Here is a 16774-nt window from a genome sequence, read left to right as displayed (position 1 = left end):
CTGTCTTCCCCAAGGACATGGGGAAGCATCAGGAAGCCAGCAATTGTATGGTGGCCTGTCACCATCCAACTTGTGTCGTTATGCCTTCATCCAAGACAATGTTCATTCTCTCCACAATATCTTTGAGGACTGCTTGCATTGAATTGTTCCTTAGCTGTTGGTTGCACTCCATTCTTTCTATTTTGGCTCTATCCAATAACTTCACCGCCGGAGTGCCAGCATGTCTGTGAAAGTATCTGGGAGTACGTGTTGAGTTAGTGAGTAGCTCAAAGTCTTGAACAAAAAGGGGTGTTCCTCCGCTATTTCATCTTTATTTTCACATGTTAAATAACTCTCTCCACTGTGTGAATGTTTCCTCAATAATACTTTATAGCTTGTTCAAATCCCTCTCAAATCAAATCAAACTTTATTGGTCACATACACATGGTTAGCAGACGTTAATGCGAGTGTAGCGAAATGCTTGTGCTTTTGGTTCCGACCATGCAGTAATATCTAACAAGTAATCGAACAATTTCACAACAACTACCTTACACACACAAGTGTAAAGGAATGAATAAGAATATGTACATATAAATATATGGATGAGCGATGGCCGAACGGCATAGGCAAGATGCAGTAGATGGTATAGAATACAGTATATACATGAGATGAGTAATGTAGGGTATGTAAACATTATATAAAGTGCCATTGTTTAAAGTGACTAGTGACACAGTTATTACATCCAATTTTTTATTATTAAGTGGCTAGAGATTTGAGTCAGTGTGTTGGCAGCAGCGACTCAATGTTAGTGATGGCTGTTTAACATTCTGATGGCCTTGAGATGGAAGCTGTTTTTCAGTCTCTCGGGCACAGCTTTGATGCACCTGTACTGACCTCGCCTTCTGGATGATAGTGGGGTGAACAGGCAGTGGCTCGGGTGGTGGTTGTCCATGATGATCTTTTTGGCCGTCCTGTGACATCGGGTGGTGTAGGTGTCCTGAAGGGTAGGTAGTTGGCCCCCGGTGATGCGTTGTGCAGACTTCACTACCCTCTGGAGATTCTTACGGTTGTGGGCGGAGCAGTTGCTGAACCAGGCGGTGATACAGCCTGACAGGATGCCCTCGATTGTGCATCTGTAAAAGTTTGTGAGTGTTTTTGGTGACAATTCAAATTTCTTCCGCCTCCTGAGGTTGAAGAGGCGCCGCTGTGCCTTCTTCACAACGCAGTCTGTGTGGGTGGACCATTTCAGTCTGTCCGTGATGTGTACACTGAGGAACTTAAAACTTACCACCCCTTCCACTACTGTCCCGTCGATGTGGATAGGGACGTTGAGCGTGAGGTTATTTTCCTGACACCACACTCCGAGGGTCCTCACCTCCTCCCTGTATGCTGTCTCGTTGATGTTGGTAATCAAGCCTACCACTGTAGTGTCGCCTGCAAAATTGATGATTGAGTTGGAGGCGTGCATGGCCACTGGTCAATAATCCAGTGGTGGAAAAAGTAACCAATTGTCATACTTGAGTAAAAGTATAGATTCCTTAATAGAAAGTTACTCAAGTAAAAGTGAAAGTCAGCCAGTAAATATTACTTGAGGAAAAGTCTAAAAGTATTTGGTTTAAAATATACTTAAGTATCAAAAGTAAGAGAGCACAGGGAGTACAAGAGAGGGCTGAGAACGCACCCTTGTAGGACCCCAGTGTTGAGGATCAGCGAGGTGGAGATGTTGTTTCCTACAACTCACCACCTGGGGGCGTCCCGTCAGAAAGTCCAGGACCCAGTTGCACAGGGCGGGGTCTCGAGCTTAATGAAGAATTTGGAGGGTACTATGGTGTTAAATGCTGAGTTGTTGTCGATGAACAGCATTTCTTACATAGGTATTCCTCTTGTCCAGATGGGTTAGGGCAGTGTGCAGTGTGATTGCGATTGCGTCTGTGGACTTATTGGGGCGGTAAGCAAATTGGAGTGGGTTTAGGGTGTCAGGTAGGGTGGCGGTGATATGATCCTTGACTAGTCTCTCAAAGCACTTCATGATGACAGAAGTGAGTGCTACAGGGCGATAGTTGTTTAGCTCAGTAACCTTAGCTTTCATGGGAACAGGAACAATGGTGGCCCTCTTGAAGCATGTGGGAATAGCAGACTGGGATAGGGATTGATTGAAAATGTCCGTAAAGACACCAGCCAGCTGGTCTGAGCATGTTCTGAGGACGCGGCCGGGGATGCCGTCTGGGCCGGCAGCCTTGCGAGGGTTAACATGTTTAAATGTTTTACTCACGTTGGATTCGGTGAAGGAGAGCACGCAGGTTTTGGTAGCGGGCCATGTCGGTGGCACTGTATTGTCCTCAAAGCGAGCAAAGAAGCTGTTTAGTTCGTCTGGGAGCAAGACATCATCGTCCGCGACGGGGCTGGTTTTCTTTTTGTAGTCCGTGATTGACTGTAGAAGGCTTTCGACTCTGTCAATCACCATATTCTTATCGGCAGACTCAGTAGCCTCGGTTTTTCGGATGACTGCCTTGCCTGGTTCACCAATTACTTTGCAGACAGAGTTCAGTGTGTCAAATCGGAGGGCATGCTGTCCGGTCCTCTGGCAGTCTCTATGGGGGTGCCACAGGGTTAAATTCTCAGGCCGACTCTTTTCTCTGTATATATCAATGATGTTGCTCTTGCTGCGGGCGATTCCCTGATCCACCTCTACGCAGACGACACCATTCTATATACTTCCGGCCCGTCCTTGGACACTGTGCTATCTAACCTCCAAACGAGCTTCAATGCCATACAACACTCCTTCCGTGGCCTCCAACTGCTCTTAAACGCTAGTAAAACCAAATTCATGCTTTTCAACCGTTCGCTGCCTGCACCCGCATGCCCGACTAGCATCACCACCCTGGATGGTTCCGAACTTCAATATGTGGACATCTATAAGTACCTAGGTGTCTGGCTAGACTGTAAACTCTTCTTCCAGACTCATATCAAACATCTCCAATCGAAAATCAAATCAAGAGTCGGCTTTCTATTCCGCAACAAAGCCTCCTTCACTCACGCCGCCAAACTTACCCTAGTAAAACTGACTATCCTACCGATCCTCGACTTCTACAAAATTGCTTCCAACACTCTACTCAGCAAACTGGATGCAGTTTATCACAGTGCCATCCGTTTTGTCACTAAAGCACCTTATACCACCCACCACTGCGACTTGTATGCTCTAGTCGGCTGGCCCTCGCTACATATTCGTCGCCAGACCCACTGGCTCCAGGTCATCTACAAGTCCATGCTAGGTAAAGCTCCGCCTTATCTCAGTTCACTGGTCACGATGGCAACACCCATCCGTTGCACGCGCTCCAGCAGGTGTATCTCACTGATCATCCCTAAAGCCAACACCTCATTTGGCCGCCTTTCTCTGCTGCCTGTGACTGGAACGAATTGCAAAAATCGCTGAAGTTGGATACTTTTATCTCCCTCACCAACTTCAAACATCTGCTATCTGAGCAGCTAACCGATCGCTGCAGCTGTACATAGTCTATCGGTAAATAGCCCACCCATTTTTACCTACCTCATCCCCATACTGTTTTTATTTATTTTATTTTATGCTCTTTTGCACACCAATATCTCTACCTGTACATGACCATCTGGTCATTTATCACTCCAGTGTTATTCTGCTAAATTGTAATCATTCTCCTACCTCCTCATGCCTTTTGCACACAATGTATATAGACTCTCTTTTTTTTCTACTGTGTTATTGACTTGTTAATTGTTTACTCCATGTGTAACTTTGTGTTGTCTGTTCACACTGCTTTGCTTTATCTTGGCCAGGTCGCAGTTGCAAATGAGAACATGTTCTCAACTAGTCTACCTGGTTAAATAAAGGTGAAATAAAAAATAAAACGTTTCTGAATGTCCTTGAGTGGCCCAGCCAGAGCCCGGACCTGAACCCGATTGAACATCTCTGGAGTGACCTGAAAATAGCTGTGCAGCAATGCTCCCCATCATACCTGACAGAGTTCTCAGAAAGGATCTCTCTGCTTCTACATCTGCATTGCTTGCTGTTTGGTGTTTTAGGCTGTGTTTCTGTATAGCACTTTGTGACATCGGCTGATGTAAAAAGGGCTTTATAAATACATTTGATTGATTGATCTGCAGAGAAGAATGGGAGAAACTCCCCAAATATAGGTGTGCCAAGCTTGTAGCGTCATACCCAAGAAGACTCGAGTCTGTAATTGCTGCCAAAGGTGCTTCAACGAAGTACTGAGTAAAGGGTCTGAATACATATGTAAATGAAAAATGTGTTTTTTAAACATTTTTAATACATTTTCCAACATTTCTAAAAAATGTTTTTTTGCTTTGTCATTATGGGGTATTGTGTAGATTGATGAGGAAAAAACATTTGAATCCATTTTAGAATAAGGCTGTAACCTAACAAAATGTGGAAAAAGTAAAGAGATCTGACCCCTCCTGTCTCAGCCTCCAGTATTTATGCTGCAGTAGTTTATGTGTCGGGGGGCTAGGGTCAGTTTGTTATATCTGGAGTACCTCTCCTGTCCTATTCGGTGTCCTGTGTGAATCTAAGTGTGCGTTCTCTAATTCTCTCCTTCTCTCTTTCTTTCTCTCTCGGAGGACCTGAGCCCTAGAACCATGCCCCAGGACTACCTGACATGATGACTCCTTGCTGTCCCCAGTCCACCTGGCCATGCTGCTGCTCCAGTTTCAACTGTTCTGCCTTATTATTATTCGAACATGCTGGTCATTTATGAACATTTGAACATCTTGGCCATGTTCTGTTATAATCTCCACCCGGCACAGCCAGAAGAGGACTGGCCACCCCACATGTGCTCTCTCTAATTCTCTCTTTCTTTCTCTCTCTCTGAGGACCTGAGCCCTAGGACCATGCCCCAGGACTACCTGACATGATGACTCCTTGCTGTCCCCAGTCCACCTGGCCGTGCTGCTGCTCCAGTTTCAACTATTCTGCCTTATTATTATTCGACCATGCTGGTCATTTATGAACATTTGAACATCTTGGCCATGTTCTGTTATAATCTCCACCCAGCACAGCCAGAAGAGGACTGGCCACCCCACATAGCCTGGTTCCTCTCCTAGGAAGTTTTTCCTAGCCACCGTGCTTCTACATCTGCATTGCTTGCTGTTTGGGGTTTTAGGCTGGGTTTCTGTACAGCACTTTGAGATATCAGCTGATGTACGAAGGGCTATATAAATAAATTTGATTTGATCTGAATACTTTCTGAAGGCATTGCATCTCATGCTGTCTGGTCAAAAATAATATGACATTGTGGCTGCCTGTAGCATTGAATGCGATGGAAGCCACCGAGCATTTGGCCAACCTTGATTAAAAAAAGTATAAAATAATAGCCAATCAGCATTGAGCTAAACTGAGTGAGCACAAAAAAAGTGTCAAGAGTAGCCAGTTTGGATTAGGCTTCAAACCAATCATACTAAAAGCAAAACGTCATTGACAGAAAAAACTTGAATGGTTGCTGAGACATGGATGGAGATAGGGATTTGGACGTGTGGTTTTACTCCATTCTCTATACTGGCCAATGATTATAACGCAGATTCTGATCCAACCGTAAATTCATACATTGTGCCCCTGGTCTGAGAGGATGGAAGTTCAACATATAGGCTAGCTAGATGTAGTAGGATAATGTTGACTAGCTGGCTCATTGTTGATCATGAAAGGAAGTTATAGGCTAGCGATCAGGCATTTTAGCTATGTAGCCTAGGACAACAAAAACTTAAAGCGTGTACTCTATGACAAAGTCATAGACCATTTCGTCAACATGAAAGAGAGGAGGATGGCATTGGTGTTTCTCTACCAGTAGGATGAGTCAACATGTTTTTTCTACTTGCACCCTCCCATATTTTAGTTGTCACTGTATTAGACTAAGCATACTGTAGGTGATTTGATGATGTTGAAATGTTGAAGTTAAAATGGCGCTGAAATAATGTAGGCGGTTCATTTGCGACTTGCGTTAACTCTCTGTGGTTTTAAATCAATAGTTGTTTAGCAGTCTGAAAATGTCCGAAAAATGTACTTGCTTGACCATGCTGTAGGTCATTTAACGGTTTGTTAAATGGACTTCACCAGACAGATGTTGCTCTCCGGTTTTGTGATGAAACAATGGTGTGGTTGAATGTATTCTGCCACTGTGTCTTCTTATTGTCTCAGCCTTAGGCCTATATATCACAGTGGAAAGGCATATGAACTGACGGGTTATTGGGCAAACAAACACACAGGTTGTAATATAGATTTTTTTCTAGCTTGGCTTCCCCAGTGGTGTTATCCACACACTGCTGATTGCTGATATTGATGGCACTGCCGATGTTAAACTGCCTTTTGACCACTAGAGGCCTCTATCCTCCTCTTTGGTTTAGCTCATTGACTTCCATAGAACCATAAATTAAATGGAGTGGCATGTCTCACTTCCTCTTCATAATTGCGCCCTTCTCTACACATTTGGGGTGGAAAATAGCATTGAAGTTAGAAAGATGGTCCAGTAGCCGGAAGGTTTGCATCCTGGTGCAGAAAAATGGTTGTGTCCTTGAGCAAGGCACATAATCCCAATTTCAGTTATAATGGCTGTGACCCCATTCTGTAGGAGCGGGATATGCAATAAACCACATTTTGAAATTCACATATCACCTATATTTTTAATTGTAATATAGTTTATAATCTCACAATGGGCCTGCCAACTGTAGCCTATATAGTAATTAGACTACCATTGGAAAATGTTTTAGTTCCCAGTGTCCTTAAAGTGGAAATTGTGGGAAAATACAACAGCTCTGTATCTAAATCTTTTTAGATTTTTTGTGTGTAGAATATTTTTTTTAAATCAGTAAACAATCAATAGTTAGCTGTAAACTATTTGTATTTCACCTGTCGTGTCTTTGGCTATGCCGGATTAAGTGATATGACATGCTATTCTATAAAATTATTTCTCCATAACTAATATCACCTGATTGAGCTAATCGTGTAAATGTAATTAACTAGAGAGTCGGGCACCACAAAATAATATTTATAGAGCTGTTCTCTCCCGAATAAACTCTTAAACACCTAGTAATATTTTACATCAATAGCAGTCAACATTAATCTTCATCTCACTTCAGTCTCATAATCTGAAAATTGTAAATTCTTGGTTATCTGCAAGAACCCTGGCTAACAATTTGAATCAACAATGCAAAATTGGGTTTAATTATTTATTTACTAAATACCTAACTAATCACACACAATTCACATACACACAATTCATTATAACTTGATTACAAATTACGTCATAAAGGAAAACGTCCCTGGCGGGTGGAACAGATATGACAGTTTGTTACACAAAAGAAAAGGGGCTGGGTTTGAGTGAAGGAGTGGGAAGACTGAGGAACAAAGGGAAGAAGCTGCGCTATCGTAAATACAGTATCTTATGCATTCTAAATTACCGCCCATTTGGAAAAGGAAAATGCAATAAATATTTACTCTGAGCTGCGCTTCAGTAGGTTGGTGGTAGATGGAAGACTGTTGCCAAAACGAGTCCTCTGTCCTTTGAAGAATGTCTCTGGTGGTCACTTGGATAAGTTGTAGTAACGTCGTTGTGTGGTAGATGGGATACTCTGTCTGTTCCTTCCTAACCTGTGTTTGCAGCTGCGGTCGCTAACTCAACAGCTAACTTCACTTCTGTCGTGAATAAGAGTTCAAAGTTCATACCATTCGCAAACAAAGCTCATGCTGATATTGGCTTCGTTCTGTAGTTATTATCTGAACCATTCTGACATAGGACCGTCATCCTACCTCATCGCAACAGGAAGTTCTATTGTCGTCAAGGCTTTATATAGGAAGGGAGAAGAGGGCGTGTTTGAAAAGTTTTATAGCCCATGTCCCTTCACAGAGGCGGGCCACTGAGTGAGCAGCCCTAATTTATGAAAACCCAAATCTCACATTTTAGAAGCTAAAATCACATTTCATCCCCATCACAAATAATTTAATATTCAAACATTAAATTGAACAACAATTCCATGTGAATCCGATAACTCTGATGTGTAGACTTCCCACTGTAGAGTTTATGTCATCTTATCATTGATGAGAATGTCTCAGATGACAACCAAACTGACATCATATTCATTAAGTACCACCGCATATGTTCAATTGTTCGGATTACCAGAATATAGTTAATTTCCCCCCACCTACTGATGTTCCCAGAATCTCTATGTTAACCAAGGGTCTTTTAAATGTAACCTCAGTAGGTTAGAGAGAGGAAAAAGGGGGGAAGAGGTATTTATGACTGTCATAAACCTATCCCCCAGGCCAACATCATGACAGTCCCCCCCATGTTGGGTTCAATCTTGCGATTAACCTGCATGTTGCAAACCAACATAAACATGACCGTGGGTTGTCCTGGTTGTGGACCATCGATGTGGTCCCCATCTGGTGGTCGACCCGGGTAGGGTGTCTGCAAATGAAGAAGTCAGCTCCATGGCTGGACAGCAGATGTCCAGTTGATGATCGCTGTTGCAGTCTGGTGTGGTCGACCCGGGTAGGCTGTCTGCAAATGAAGAAGTCCGCTCCATGGCTCGGCAGCGGATGTCCGGATTGGGATCGCCGTTCCGGACCCGTCGTCTGGTCGTCCAGACTGGAAGATCTGGGCAGTAACTTAGGCAGATGTTAACAACGTGCACACACACACATGAAATATATCATTACATTTCCTCCCAAATGAGCGGCGTTGTGGCACTAACTGATGGTTGTATGTGGAAGTTGTTTATGGCTCTATCACTTTCTACGTGTCGAAGAAAATGAAACAAAATGAATGAAAGCATAAACAAAACAAAATATAGTTATGCCACCTTGGAGGGTTCTATTTATTAGTGGCGTGCGTAACCATTGAAAGATTGCAAGGGAGATTCCCCTCCCCGTGTTGCTATTATCAATAGCAATTTAACTCATGAGGTTACTAATCCTCTTACTGAGTATTGCTGGACTGACTGTGGTATTGGTACTGGTACTCAAGGGGTCCAGTTGTCCTACCGATTTATTCTGACATGTTATCCTACAGGAATACATGAATAGAGCATTTTACTAGTTGTCTTGTAGTGACTACTACACATGGCAAGGAATGATTATTGTTGCCATTTGTTTTGGAGGTGGACAAGTCCACTGGAATTCCTTTACGACCAGTGTGGTACACCTCAGTACTATCTTAGATGTGTTCTAAGATAATCCCCGTCTAGGGGCCTGTCTGCTCCTCACTGTTCTCAAAGGGGAGTTTACAACTAGATTTGATTTATGCTCTGGCGGCCTCGTACGGTGTTGTTCGTAGTCTCGACTCCCCCACTGGCCTCGATAAGGCTCATCATGGGTCTGGGCTATTATTCCCCCCCTTTGTGTCTTGGGATCCCCCCGAAGCGCAAACGAAAAGTTTGGACCCTATGTACGAGTTGTCAGTGGCAGCATTATTATGAGAGTCGCTGTAACCTTTCAACCAAATCTCCTGGTGTTTGTGCTTCAACACCTTCAGTGGCTGTCGAGGTCTGTCAGTCACCACCGCGTCTGCGTGTGGCAACCTCTTCAGTGCCTGGGAGCTGAGACGAGGATATCGGTCTGTGATATCGCAAAGTGTTTCACCAGTGGGAGTCATCGGGTCAGTTGCTGGACTGACGTCATTAGTGTCATTGTACGGGTTGACAGTCCTCCACAAAGCGGAAGGTGTGTCATCGGAAGCAGAGTATACTCTGCACGTCAATGTTTTTCTTGCTGAGATGGCCGCAGTGTTTGAAGAAGTGTCTGAAGGGCAAGAGAAGTTCCTCTCAACTACCGTATTGCACGACTGCAATGAGGAGGGAAGTTGCTCATTCACAGAGACAGCTGGCTCGAAATCATGAAAATAATTGCCAATCAGATTGGCTGATGGAATGTGTCGAGATATCGTAACATCTCCTTGGATCGGATTCTGCCCCAAGAGGTTTCTAAATGACTTTTTCTCAAGGGGTGCTTTTGACAGATACCCCTCGTGAATGACAGCGTTGCAGCTAGCGTTAGGGGAGGACAGTGTGGTCGGTGGAGAAGGCACAGTAGCCTGTGACCATACCTAGTTGGTTTTCCAATCCATCAATGGGAGTAACTGATCCATCAAGTCTGCTCCAAGTAGCAGGGTTACAGTTTCGAGGCTGGTAACATACACAGGTTGGACGAGCGATACGTCCCGGTAGTGTAGTTTCCTCATGACTCTCAATGAGGAAGACCGTGTTGCCAGACCGAGTCCTCTGTCCTCTGAAGAATGTCTCTGGTGGTCACTTGGATAAGTTGTAGTAACTTCGTTGTGTGGTAGATGGGATACTATGTCTGTTCCTTCCTAACCTGCGTTTGCAGCTGCGGTCGCTAACTCAACAGCTAGGAGGTATCACTTCTGTCGTGAATAAGAGTTCAAAGTTCATACCATTTGCAACCAAAGCTCATGCTGATGTTGGCATCGTTCTGTAGTTATTATCTGAACCATTCTGACATAGGACCGTCATCCTACCTCATCGCAACAGGAAGTTCTATTGTCGTCAAGGCTTTATATAGGAAGGGAGAAGAGGGCGTTTTTATAAAGTTTTATAGCCCATGTCCCTCCACTGAGTGAGCAGCCCTAACTTATGAAAACCCACATCTCACATTTTAGAAGCTAAAATCACGTTTCATCCCATCACAAATAATTTCATGTTCAAACATTTAAATTGAACAACAATTCCATGTGAATCCGATAAACTCTACAGTGGAAAGTCTTCACATCAGAGTTATGTCATCTTATCATTGATGAGAATGTCTCAGATGACAACCGAACTGAGATCATATTCATTAAGTACCACCGCATATGTTCAATTGTTCGGATTACCAGAATATAGCTAATTTCCCCCCACCTACTGATGTTCCCAGAATCTCTATGTTAACCAAGGGTCTTTTAAATGTAACCTCAGCAGGTTATAAAGGAGGAAAAAGGGGGGAAGAGGTATTTATGACTGTTATAAACCAACCCCCAGGCCAACGTCATGACACACCATTTGATTATATGAGTGATTGTCACGCCCTGACCTTAGTGAGCCGTGTTTATTCTCTATTTGGTTAGGCAGGGAATGACTTGGGTCGGCAAATCTATGTTTCTATTTCTTTGTTGGCCTAGTATGGTTCCCAATCAGAGGCAGCTGTTTATCGTTGTCTCTGATTGGGGATCATACTTAGGCAGCCTAGATTGTGGGATCTAGTTTGTGTGTAGTTGCTTTCTGCACTGCATATACAGTGGGGCAAAAAAGTATTTAGTCAGCCACCAATTGTGCAAGTTCTCCCACTTAAAAAGATGAGAGAGGCCTGTAATTTTCATCATAGGTACACTTCAAATATGAAAAACAAAATGAGGAAAAGAAATCCAGAAAATCCCATTGTAGGATGTTTTATGAATTTATTTGCAAATTATTAAGTGGGAGAACTTGCACAATTTGTGGCTGACTAAAGACTTTTTTGCCACACTGTATATACACATGTTAAGTTTGCTGAAAATAAACGCAGTTGACAGTGAGAGGACGTTTCTGTTGTGCTGAGTTTACAACTCATTTGAAGAAACAAAAATAACACATTTATTTTCCCACTGCAAACATTTCCTGGAAATTAAAATGATGGCAGTGCTAAAAGGACAAGATTCTCCTTGGATAGAGTTCAGACTAGATATACAACACTACTCACCTCAGAAAACATGGCTGAGCTAAAAAATAAAACATGGGTATCAGTAGCAATTGTCCTTCACATTTCCCAGTTCACCATTGGCTATAGCTTCAGGAAGTGCACTGAGGATCCAACCTCAAACCACACAAAATTCATTTTCATCCATCACCAGGCAAAGAAAATTTCTGACATTGTAGGTGACCTGCCACCCTATGCCACCACAATTATAATCTCCATAAACCTGATAAAACACATACCAAACAATACCTTTGTTCACCTTCCTAACCTCAAGACACTTCAGATTGACAATAACCATCTGGAGACCATAGACAACCAGGCATTCCAAAATATGAGCCAACTGAAGAGCCTAAACCTGTCCTTGAACAAAATATCAAATCTCAGCTCCTCTGTGTTTCAAGACCTCAAAAACCTTGCCAACCTATCACTAAATAATAACTCAGTGATTAGGCTCCCTCCAGGTATTTTCTCCTCACTCTCCAATCTGGATGTCCTCATATTACGGCAGAACTACCTGAACAACTTCTCTGCGGTGGCAGAATCTGTGACTCACTTATCGAAGCTGACAAAACTAGACCTGTGCAATAACTATCTAACGTCCCTCCATCATTCTAACCATACAGACCTACCAGAGTCCCTCACCACCCTCTATCTCTGTAAAAACAAACTGGTCACTTTAGCATGTGAATGGAGCTTCCTCAGCCATGTACTACTGCTGGATCTCTCCTACAATGACCAGCTCCCTTCAAGGGCTTTCCAAGGTGTGGACTTGCGGAAGCTAAACTACATGCGTTTGCGTTCAACCAATGTTACAGTGCCAGAGCTTTTGAATGTCAGCAATGTTAGAGGTGGAAACATAGACTTCTCTGGTATGGGGTTGAAGACTGACAATCTGCTCATGGAGTTATGCAGCCTTTTGAGTACAAAGGTCAAATTTGTTAAAAAGCTGAGTCTGGAAACCAATGGGATCCCGTCATTGTGGAAGAACACACTTCCCAACTGTCCACCAATCCAAGGTTTATTGGACCTTTTCTTCAACAAGTTGAGGAAGGTAAGATGCCTCCAGGATCAAATCAAGAACTCCACAGCAGAGAAAAACCACCTCACCTCCCTAATGTCCTACAACAGACAGAACCTCTCTTTCCCAAATCTGACAGATCTGAGCTACCGTTACAATCGCATACTCAATGTGAACTCTTTTGCTTTCCACCACACACCAAATGCGAAGACCCTTCAACTAGCAGCTTTTGACAATCTGACCAACTTGACTTTCCTCTCCTTGGACAACTCCTGTGCCGGGGTGATGCAGCTGCAGCCGGGCTTCTGCAAAAATCTGTGGAAATTGAGCAAGCTCAATGCAAGGAACATGGGCATCCGGTCCTTCTCAAATGAGGTTTTCGGGAATCTGACAGAGCTGCAGATCTTGCCTCTCAACCAAAACGTAATGCAATCCTTAGATGTGAATGTGCTGGAGGCTCTACCTAAACTGCGCTATCTGGACCTGCGCAACATTCCTCTTAGTTACACCTGCCTCAATAGTGACCTGCAGAACTGGACTTTGAGTTAGTCTTACTCTAATGTCTACAGTGCCCAGAAAAAAACTCCAACAAAACATACACAACTTCAACACCAATTTTTTCTACCTGGACCTGGGAGAGTACCTTTTAGCCACCACAACCACTGTGACTTTAATGCTGACTATAATCCCGCTTAGTAGACCAGCTACTTCCCAACCTGGATGGCAACGGAGCCTCTTCCCGGCTGTGCCTGCACCACTGTGACTTTGAGCTGGGCCGCAAACATCATGGACAACATCTTTTCCTCCGTGTACAGCAGCCGCAAGACCATCTGAGTGGTTAGTAAGCACTTCCTGTGCAGCGAGTGGTGCTCCCTGGAGATCCAGCCGGCCAGCTATAGGCTCTTCCACAAGCTCCAGGACCTGCTCCTGCTCTTCTTCCTGGAGCTCATCCCTGAAAGGCAGCTGTATGAGAAAGGTAATGTTGAAGAAGACCTACTTGCTGTGGCTGGGGTCAGACTGCACGGACCCAGTCAAGGCCCAGGATCTGTTTTGGAACCATCTAAGGAGGGTGCTGAGGAGCGGGAGCAGCAGGTTTGAAGCTAGAGGGGAGGGAAGAATACTTAATTCAGCCACCGACCGATGATGCTAAGCATTACTTAATGCCTTTAGGAAAGGTTTAGAGGACACGCTTTGCCCTGGCAGCAGCCTGATTCCTGGATATGAAACAAAGTTTAATGTTGTAAAAGTACTAAAATGAGGCACACATACAAGAGGAACTGAGTATTTTGTAAATGTGCTCTCGGTACAATGATGTTCTACTTGCTTTGACCGATTGCTATAATAAACTAGTCATAATTTGTTTCCTTTTTTAATTTGCTTTCATGGCAAACAAACTTAATCATGTTGTGATCAGTACTAAATAATATTGAAATACTGTATGTACATTTAAAAGATGTAGAGGGAAATGGAAATGGTAATTAAATTGATGAGACATACCCTGACAAATCATGTTGCAAAGTTAATATAAATATTCTCTAATAATTATTGTTGGTAAATACACCGACAGATGAGACCTATTACTTAATGACTTAAGGAAAGGGTTAGAGGACACACTTTGCCCTGGCAGCAGCCTGATTCCAGGATATGAAACTAAGTTCAATGTAGAACACCCACACACATACAAAGACAGAGAGGAACTGTATCTCTTGTAAAAGTGCCTTCATTACCATAACGTTCTACTTGCTTGAAATCCAGCATTGTTTATGCTTTGATCAATTGCAATAATAAGCAAGTCAAACTTTTTTAGCTTTTTAAATTTTTTATCATTGAAAAAAATAACTTAATCCTGTTGTGATCAATATTTATATTGTAATACTGTATGTACATTTAAAAGATGCAGAGTAAAATGGAAATGGACATGGGAAATAAGATGATCAGACAAATCATGTTGCAAAGTTAATTTACATATTCTATAAGTCTACTTCTTGTTGGTAAATATCACTTTCTCAATGAGGAATGCACAAACTAAAACAAATACATTAATGATCTATTATTAGATTTGAATATAAAACAGTGTGTTACTATGTACAGTATTATATACACAGGTTTCATTTTATTCGGTCCATCTTAAATGGGGAGAATCTCAATTACATAATCGCATCCCCTCTCCTCCTCAAACCCAGAGGAAAAGGTCAGAGGGGAGGGACCTCAGAAGAGAAGATGTGAGGAGTATGCAATTGAGATCTTCCCATGGACAGCAGACAATCCTCTGCATAATGCATTCATTCTGATTGGTCTTTGATCATCTGTGCTAAAGAATTCTGCTTGTCAAAAATAATAATATCTATATACTGTGAGTAGGCCCAGTGGCCAAAAAAACCCGAGGGACACATTTGTGGATATTTTGTTTTGCCATAGTTGACTAGTCCACTGTAGCTGTCTGTAAACAGCATACTGTATAAGTTCTGCAATGCATTTTCTCTTATAGTGCTTCTGTATGTTTTTGCATTCACATGTTTCAATTAGAAGTATTCATGCAATAGAAAATACATTATTCTGCTGTTACCTTTCTACAGCATAATTGTGTTTTTACTGTCCAGGCTGGAAGTAGTTTAAGAGTATGGAAAAATATGAAAGAACATATTTCTAAATATTTCTAAAAATGCAAACATTTCCTTTGTCTTTCTGCCCATGATATGGCCTGACAATATTCAAAAGAGAAATAAAAGTTTAGACTTGATGGTATGCATTTGGAAAACACTCAACAACATAGTATTGTGCTTATGCATGTCTCTACTACACAGAGGATCAGTACAGTCTCATTCGGGGGAAAGACCAGCTTTCAGGGCTGGGGAAAGCAGGTAGGGACCCATGTGGCAGAGGAGGGGACAGGCCACTCTCCAGCATGTGGGAGGGGGGATAGTAGGCCATGTCAGGAAGGTGGGACCTGGAGATTACAGGGCTGGTTGGGGGGCGGCGGTTGAAGCGATAGAAAGGGTGGAGCTGATGACTGTCTAGTGGATAGTGGTTGGGAGCAGATGAGGATGAGGAAAATGGCTCCTTTCAATGTCATATGGATCTTGCTGCTGTGGCAAGTGTCTGTCTCTGTCTTCACCCTCCTTTATAGACTTCCTTTATCTTAGGGCCAGGAGAATTTCCCGACAACATGACCTGACCAAGAAAATTCTGAACATATTTATAGCCTAAAACTGCAGCCTGGCTGAGATGTCCCTCTTTAAGGTCACTTAGCCAAGAAAAAGTCAAGGCCCTACCTGTAAGTGTTTTCATAGTGTGTGATGTCATGATTAATGTTAACCTGGGTAAAAACAAACAGGTTTTCATGCGTGATGACGAGGTAGCAGTAGTGTAAAGTACTTAGGTAAAAATACATTAATTAAAGTACTACTTAAGTAGTTTTTTGGGGTATCTGTATTTTACTATTTATATTTTTACTTCACTACATTCCTAAAGACAATATTGTACTTTTTACTCCATATATTTTAACCCAAAGTACCCATTACATTTTGAATGCTAAGCAGGACTGGAAAATTGTGAAATTCATGCACATCAAGAGAGAACATGGTCATCCCTACTGCCTATGGTCTGGCGGACTCACTAAACGCAAATGCATCTTTTGTAAATGATGTTGGAGTGTGCTCCTGGCTATCTGTACATTTTAAAAACATGAAATTGGTGCAGTTTGCTTTGCTTAATAAGGAATTTGAAATGATTTATACTTTCACTTCTGTTTTTGATAATGAAGTATATTTAGAACCAAATAGTTTGACTTTTACTCAAGTTCTATTTTACTGGGTGACTTTCACTTTTACTTGAGTAACTATCTATTAAGGTATCGATACTTTTACTCAAGTACTGTATGACAACTGGATACTTCTTCCACCACTGCTGGGTAGTCATGGCCTGCCTGCCTCTGCGGAATCTGTCAGATGGCCTGTTTACAGTTTACTCATATGATGTACTTTATATAGTGTTGTTTTATATCATGACTCAATTAAGTCATGTGTGTATTTGCTCGTCTGAAAATGACCTGATTACCTGAGTGAATCAAGCTT

The 16774-nt window shown here is 42.6% G+C and overlaps 1 pseudogene; it reads left to right on the top strand.

The window, feature by feature from the left end:
- Window positions 1-11693: 11693 nt before the first annotated feature.
- Window positions 11694-13845, top strand: LOC109888035 (toll-like receptor 13; annotated as a pseudogene).
- Window positions 13846-16774: the final 2929 nt, after the last annotated feature.

Source organism: Oncorhynchus kisutch, linkage group LG2 (genome assembly GCF_002021735.2).
Source record: "Oncorhynchus kisutch isolate 150728-3 linkage group LG2, Okis_V2, whole genome shotgun sequence".
In the NCBI taxonomy this organism is placed as follows: Eukaryota; Metazoa; Chordata; class Actinopteri; order Salmoniformes; family Salmonidae; genus Oncorhynchus; species Oncorhynchus kisutch.
Note: the sequence above shows the minus strand (reverse complement) of the source record. Positions and strands in the feature narration are given on the sequence as shown.